The sequence below is a fragment of the Macaca fascicularis genome, chromosome 7 (genome assembly GCF_037993035.2).
Source record: "Macaca fascicularis isolate 582-1 chromosome 7, T2T-MFA8v1.1".
Taxonomy (NCBI): Eukaryota; Metazoa; Chordata; class Mammalia; order Primates; family Cercopithecidae; genus Macaca; species Macaca fascicularis.
In genome coordinates, this window is record NC_088381.1 from 10941991 (window position 1) to 10947990 (window position 6000).

The window sequence follows — 6000 nt, forward strand, 5'->3', positions numbered from 1 at the left end:
TCTCAACCATCTGTCACTGCAGTGCCGCTACCAGAGAGCTTATTAACATTAAATGTTTATTTTTAAATCCAACTATGGTTTGACAAACAACAGTCATCAGCTTTTATAAACGGAACAGAAAATAAAAGAATTAGGAATAAAAAAAGCAATGAAAGATAAATATAAAATATATAAGTCAAATATAAAGCAAAACTGAAAACAACGTTAAAACAGAATCTAATTTAAAATAAGAAAACATTTTATTTACATGGCTATGTGTATAAGATCAATGACTTATTTTATAAAAAATAAATATAATCAACTATCTATTCCTTAAAATAACTACCTTTTTAACTTTGAAAAGCCTGAATCATTATGTAAATTCAATTGCCTTTCATTTTAAAAGATCAGATGTGTGATTTATAGACACTTCACAAAACTAAGAATTATGAAATGATTACCACCTTACTCAAAGGCAAATTTTAGTTTTAAAAACAAGTTATTTACTACAAAATTCCTCTCTACAAGACAGAATTTACCAACTGACACAATTGACGATCATCGAGTTTAGAAATGAATTTAATGGGGTTTTAGGAAGGGCCTTCATACCCAGTTTGGGCAAATTTCAAAAGATAAGCTTCCTGGCCAGTGTACAGTATATAAATGCATCTTTAATCACGAAGGCCAGTTCAGGTTAGAACCCAGAATATGTAACATATCAAGAAACTAGGATCCGGAGATCCAGTAAGACCAACAAAGGTCTCAGCACTTTCTAAGCGTCTGTTCTCAGATACTCTGATAGAGGAATACTTAAGAAAAACAAACCCATGATCACAGAGGGTGTTAGAATCTTCTGGATCAGTGAGCTGGAGAATGCCATGTAGATAAACATACCCATGCAGAATTAACTTGTATTTCTTTTAAATCTGCATCTCTTTAGACATTCTTTGTCTTCTAAAATCTAAATGGAAAAAGGAAGCAAGCAGCAGCTTCCAACACGTAATTCACACCTTCTTCATTTCCATAAATTGTTATATTTTGGATATCTAAAGAACATATACTTAGCCTAGAAGTTCCAAAGACTTTGGTTGCATCAGTGATTGAAAGAGCATTTTTGAAATGCTCATTTCAAAGCCTACCCAGAGAATCTGTTTTCCTGGTTGTTGTTGTTGTTGTTGTTTGTAAGGGAGTCTTGCTCTCTCACTAGGCTGGACAGCAGTGGCAGGATCTCGGCTCGCTGCAACCTCTGCCTCCTGGGTTCAAGCGATTCTCCTGCCTCAGCCTTCCGAGTAGCTGGGACTATAGGCACCTGCCACCACGCCCAGCTAATTTTTGTATTTTTAGTAGAGACAGAGTTTCACCATGTTGACCAGGATGGTCTCGATCTCTTGACCTCATGATCTGCCCACCTCTGCCTCCCAAAGTGCGGGGGAGAATCTGTTTTTAAAAAGCTCTCTGAGGTGATTCTGACATGCATCCATGTCTGTAACCATCAGCCCAGTTACTCTCTTTCATTTTACAAACGACAAAGCTGAGCCCCCACCCCTCAAAAAGGGTAAGTAATTTCATCAAAACAAAAAGTGAGTTAGGGTTGTGAAATCCTAAGATGAATTTCTTTTCAGGATGTGGCCTGGTCCTCTTTCCAAAACCCCACCCAAATTACAGTATTTTATTAAAAAGAATAAGTCTGCCACAGCAGGAGAAAAATAACACATACAAGGAGAATACCCTGAGTGAACCAAAACCACAGGGACATGCTGGAAGACACAAAGCAGACGGAATCAGACTGCTGGGCTTGACAAAGCCACACACCCAATCCAAATAATGGAGGGACCACTTTTTTCCCAGAACAATCTAACATTCTTTACTGTACTTCTCCCAGCTACAGTTGGTAAGGATCACCCTCTGATATAGGAAGCCTGTCTTGATGGCCTCTTACTATGAGTGTGAAAACCAGAGAAAAAAGACAATGTTTTTAATATAACTCAACACAGCAGCAAAATCTTGAAAGAGACACCATCTCTGCCTTTTAACTCAGGAGCTAGAAAGCTCTCCTGCCAGCACCTCCCCACCCTGGTGCCACAGGATGAGCATGAGTCTGCAAACCAGGAGAGGGAGGCCCCAGCAGAAAAGAGTGACAATTCTGAAGACACGTGTGATGGTTAATACTGAGTGTCAACTTGATTGGGTTGAAGGAATCCCAGCATTTTGGGAGGCAGAGGAGGGTCATTTGAGGTCCGGAGTTTGGGACCAGCCTGGCCAACACGGTAAAACCCCGTCTCTACTAAAGACACAAAAGTTAGCCAGGCGTGGTGGCGGGCACCTGTAATCCCAGCTACTCAGGAGGTTGATGCAGGAGAATCGCTTTAACCCGTGGACTGTCAAGAGACATAGGCTGCAGTGAGCCAAGATCGCGCCACTGCACTCCAGCCTGGGTGACAGAGTAAGACCCTGTCTCAAAACAAACAAAAAAACAAAAGAAAAAGAAAACTTTTTTTGAGCGAAGTCTCGCTCTTATCCCCCAAGTTTGAGTGCAAGGGCTCGATCTGGGTTCACGGCAACCTCTGCCTTCCGGGTTCAAAGGATTCTCCTGCCTCTGCCTCCCAAGGAGCCGGGATTAAGTCACCTGCCACCACGCCCGGCTAATTTTTGTATATTTTAGTAGAGACAGGGTTTCACCATGTTGGCCAGGCTGGTCTCCAACTGCTGACCGCCTGGGCCTCCCAACGTGCTGGGATTACGGTGAGCCACTGCGCCCGGCCGAAACACCGAAAAGCTTAAAGGCCTTTCCCCTTCCCCGCCCGGGCTCAAAAAACGCCGGAGCCGCTCTGCACCGCCCTGTCGCGGTCCCCGGAGCAGGCCGGCTGACTCGGGCGACCCTGGCTCCCGAGAGGGCTCTGGCCACCACGGGCTCCCACCTCTGGGCGCGGCGACAGGTGCCGAGACGGGCCGGCAGCCCCCAAGCCAGCCCCCCGCCAGGAGCCGGAGAGACGCGGCCTCCGCCTCCTCCCACCCAAGCCTTCCTCAGTCCCGGGGGCGGGCCGGGCTAGTCGCGGGAGAAAGGGGCGGGGAACCGGGGTCTCTCCCGGGCAGGCACCCGTTTGTTCCGGGACTCCAGGCGCCCCCTCTCCGCCCTCACCCTGCCCCGCGAGGCCTCGGCAGGGCGCCTCACCGTCATGTTGCTGTGGAGCGTGAGCCGGCGGCTGCGGGCTCCTGGTTCTTGTGGAAGACAGATGCCAGCAACTTCAGTTTGGCCTTGAGCCGGGACACGGACATCTTCCCCTCATCTCCGGCCGGGGGGGGTGGGGAGGGGCGCGGAACGGGAGACTCTCCGGAGCCGCTGTCACGGCCGCGACCACCCGCGGGGCCGCCCTGCAGAGCTCTCCCAGCTCCGCCTCTCCCCGCCTCCTCCAGCCTCCTGGGAGCGCGGCTGGAAAATGGCAAGGGGCACGGAGGTGGCCTTGGCGGGAGCTGTGTGGAGGCCTGTGGAGCTGCTCCCATTGTAACCCATCCACCGACGGGAGGCGCCGCTCCTGTCAAGCCGCAGCTTAAAAGGGCGACAGCACCACCGCCCCCGCTACCGCCTGGGAAAGGGCTGCCCCCGTCCCCGTCCCTGTCCCCGTCGCCCCTCGCCCTTCACCCTTCAACCCGGCGTGCCCCGCGCGCATCCGTTTTGGCGGGTGCACGAGTCCAGAGCGTGCGCGCGCCCCCGGCTGCCCCCTCCTCCCTTGACCCAGCATCTTTCTGCCTGACCCATCTGGTCCGTTCCTCACACTGGCTGACAGGAGGCTCAGGGCGGCACAACCACCAACTCTGTAAGTCTGTGTGTGTGTGTGTGTGTCTCTCCCAAGGGGGGGGTTGTGTGTGTGTTTGCGTGTGTCTGTCCGTCTCCCAAGGGAACAGAGCACTGCTGAGTTCAGGCTGATTATTAGCTCGTGGACTGTTAGCAAAATACAGTCACAGGAAGGCTGTGTGCTGATTTGTCTTTTGCGGTGACATCATGTTGCTCATGTTTTATGTTTCTCAGAGTTCATTAATTTCTATTTGTTCTCAGTTAATATCTAGCTCCAGAGATTGTGTAAGTAGAATACCCCCAAACTGAAAGTCACCTAGGGAAAATATAGGAAACATATGTCACCCATTTAAACTATAGTTGAAAACGTGTACACTTTAGTTTCCTGTAGCCAACACTGGATCATGGGTAAGGGCACAGGATCCCAGGGCTGCACTACCTGGTTTCAAGTTCCAACTTAGCCACTTGCTGGCTGTGAAATACTTGACAGCTTTAAGTGTCAGTTTCTCTCTCTCTCTCTCTCTTTTTTTTTTTTTTTAAACTTAATCCCAAATGTGATAGTAAGTCTCAGTTTCTTGATCTGAAAAACAAATTATTCAACGAGAGTCTGTGTGAAAACTTGAAAGTTTTTAAAGCCACTGCCTGACTCACAAAAGTCCTCAGCTTTAGCGGTTATTAGCTATGATTATTATTGTGTTGGCTACACGTGCATTAATGAGGCAGGAAAATGCTCAGGGATAACAACCGAGAATCCTAATGATCTCATCAGACCGAGAGGGAGGCATATGTGTCCATGCTCATGTTTCAGCTCAGAGCCGTTTGTCTAGAAGGCTCTTGAACTCAGAGGCCCAGGCACTATCAAGTTGACTTTGCTGTGGAGCCCGCACTTTTGTTCATCAATGAAATTGACATAATGCTTGTTTTTTTTTTTTTGCACCAACCATGTGCCTAGAGTTAACTGTGTCAAGAGGAGCATGCTTCAGTTGGCTGGAGTGAGCAATTCATCTTGTGGAGGAATGAGAAATGTTAGTGCTGAGACAAGAAACAGAAAACCCCAGGGTAAGGTAGGAGTCACTGAAAGTCAGGCAAAGGAACTGGCATCCAGTAACGAGTTAGGCTTTGCCGGCCTCTGGAGAGGAAAAATTAAGCCAGGCCCGAGGGCACAGATCCTAAGGGAATGTGGCAGCTCTAGGCTGTCTATGGAAGAGAAGCAGAGGGTGGCACCTGGTTGAAAGAGGGGGCTGGGGGACATAGCTTGAGCCTGTGTTTACAGATGGAGTCTCCTGATTCCTGCGACTGGGGAAGGAGATGGTGCCAGGATTAGGGGACCTCAAATCAGAACTCTTCCCAACAACACCCCTTCTTTTCAGGGCATCTTTCACTGCAAATAACAGATAAACTAGTTGGAAAGCTCAGCAGATTCTCACAGTGGTGCCTAGCAGGCCAGGCCTAGCTGCCCTTTAACCTGTGACTGAGAATGATACTACTGGCCTGTAAGCGCACATAGGAAAATCTTTACATCCAGGGACACACCATGCCCCACGGAGACAGCTGTGTATGGTTCTTTAGGTTTGGGGTGCTGTGCTGGCAATTGCCTTATAAATATGTAGGATTAAAATGGGATGCCCTGGAGCTTAGCTAAACTTTATCCTATCCCTCCTCCTGCGCCCCAAAATGAAGGGGCTGCTAGTTTTGTTTGCTTTATGAAAGATGGATCTGTCATTGTTTTTAGAACCTTTGGAGAAAGATTTCTTGGGAGGAAGCTATCCTGAACCCCCAGAGATTTTCTCATTTACTGGGCACCAGGTTTAGAGTCCTAGGTCTTCATCCTGGCTCAGCCACCCTCCAGCTGTGTGACCTTTGAGAAGTTGCTTATCTACACTGAGTCTCGTTGTCACCTATGAGTGGAGGCTGCTACATTGCTACTGTTTGGAGCACCTACCCCCAGGCACTCTTACAGCGTGATGGTGAAGATAAAATGCAATAATAAGGCTGAAGGGGGAGGATCGCTTGAAGCCAGGAGTTTGAGACTAGCCTGGGCAACAAAGCCAGACCTCATTTCTGTGAAAATGTTTTTAAAAAAATTAGCTGGACTTGGTGGCTTACTCCTCTAGTCCCAGTTACTGGGGAGGCTGAGGTGAGATCACTTGAGGCCAGGAGTTCAAGACCAGACTAGACAACATAGCAAAACCCTGTCTCACCAGACACTAGAAAAATTAGCCGGGTGT

At 48.3% G+C, this 6000-nt stretch overlaps 1 protein-coding gene across 5 annotated transcripts in view; it reads right to left on the minus strand.

The window, feature by feature from the left end:
- LOC141407169 (ubiquitin-conjugating enzyme E2 Q2-like) overlaps positions 1-3366 on the minus strand; it is a 37496-nt gene extending 34130 nt beyond the window's left edge. For all 5 annotated transcript variants that reach the window (XM_073995451.1, XM_073995450.1, XM_073995453.1 and 2 more), the window contains exon 1: positions 3152-3366. The gene's annotated coding sequence lies outside the window, so the exon portion shown is untranslated. The remainder of the gene's footprint in view (positions 1-3151) is intronic.
- Between the last annotated feature and the right edge of the window lie 2634 nt (positions 3367-6000).